This window comes from Anomaloglossus baeobatrachus, chromosome 10 (assembly GCF_048569485.1).
Source record: "Anomaloglossus baeobatrachus isolate aAnoBae1 chromosome 10, aAnoBae1.hap1, whole genome shotgun sequence".
NCBI lineage: Eukaryota > Metazoa > Chordata > Amphibia > Anura > Aromobatidae > Anomaloglossus > Anomaloglossus baeobatrachus.
Window position 1 is genome coordinate 124,334,087 of NC_134362.1, and position 1,728 is coordinate 124,335,814.

The following is a 1,728-nucleotide window of genomic DNA, read 5'->3' on the forward strand; positions in this document are numbered from 1 at the left end:
AATGGATTCTCTCATCCCAGCCCAGTAAAACTACATATTTTACACAGTCATAAGCAGCCAAAAGGGATCTATTCTATTCAATTGCAAATGATCTAGATAAGACTGAGAATAAGATACTGCACGGGACATAGCAGAGTTGGTCAAGTTGAGTGGAGATGAGTTTGCTATTTGGCACAGCTTTTTGCATCAATAAAGCAAGTAAAAGGTGTGAAAGATAAAAAAAAGGGTGAAAGTGTGAAAAGTGAATTGGCCAAATTGAGGTGCATATAAAGTTTTTGCTTTCAATTCACTAATGGGGCTCATTTGAATCAGGTGAATTGAGTTCTGCTTTTGGAAACTGGGTTAAGAAGGGGTGCACCGGTCCTGGAGGTACTGCAATACCAGGTCAATGCGTGGAGTGGACAGAGCAAGATTTTTTCCATCTCCTTGTTCTAAAAATCCATTTAATATATGGTCCCCAGAGAGGGGACGTATCAGATATTAAACTGATAAGAACAGATTTAATTTTTTTTTTTTTCTGTTTATCAGTAGGACTTCAAAATAACAAAGGTGATCGCCTCCCGTTGCCTGGGAACCGTCCAGGCACAAGAGGGCTATGTGTCACCAGAAGGCGCACACACTTCCTCAAGGCCGGCAGACGTGCAATCCCAGGCACCTTCCAGTACCAACCAAGGTAGCGTCCTCCGAAACTACACTTGATCTTAGCCAAAAGGCCGAGAAGCTATAACCCGAATTGGTTACGGCCTTGAGTGGCACCCTGGCCTATACCGGACACATCTTAGGGAGAGGGAGACAAACCCACGCCTACAGAAGACATTTTGTCACCCAAGCCAACCCTTGAAAAGGCTGTTTTGCAGAGCAAAAACAAGAAGAATGGTGCTTTTTGCAGCCGCCGCCCACTGCAATGAATCTGAATAACTCCTCCTTTTGGACACAAGCACCTCCCCTCCCCCTTGCAGTCTTTCCAATTCATGATACAAAAAGACGGACGGACAGGACAGGACAGGACAGGCTGCCTGACTTTCCGTCACTGCCACCCTTTGCCATCCTTGCCCGTAGAAAGCCCTTTCATCATCCTCAAACCCTAATCTTTTCCCTTCCCTTCCCAGATGCGTCTCACTCCCTTTCATTAGGAAGTGAGCGCAGCCTTTTCTCCGTTCTGCACATGCGCGACGTTAAACACAAATGCGCAGGCGTGCGTTCCATTACCCTCACTGCATTCCACTCCCATACAGGAAGTGGGCGCAGCTATTACTACGGTCGCACATAAAAGAACCCACGGCCACCACTGCACATAGCTGACTCCACCACAGGACACCCACTTCTACACCAACGCAGGTAAGACAGGATCGGCACCTCTATGCTCCCGTTACAATCAGGCTCAGTCACCATGTGATAACGCTCTCAACTCTTTAGTTGCAGGCTCCCCTTGCTTCACCTCCACTGGCTGTGCTGCCATTTCCTCTCCCACCTGGAAGGTATACTTTATTCCACTATTTTCCTGTTTCTCTCTTCCCCCTTTTCCCATAACCTACTTTTATCTGCATTTGTGGGGTATCTATATGCTATTTACATCATAGTTTTATTCATTAATATGGAAGGGAAGAGTGCCCATGAGAGTGTTGAACTGCGGAGAGCAAGAGATTAAGCTGCTCCGATTTGCCACCATTGATAAGCTGTTCTCAGTAGATACACATGCTATCCAAACAGCAGCATCCACCATTGCTT

General features: G+C 46.4%; 1 pseudogene; it reads right to left on the bottom strand.

Annotated features, from left to right (window-relative positions):
* Nucleotides 1–347: 347 nt before the first annotated feature.
* LOC142255459 (U2 spliceosomal RNA) lies at nt 348–554 on the bottom strand (annotated as a pseudogene).
* Between the last annotated feature and the right edge of the window lie 1,174 nt (nt 555–1,728).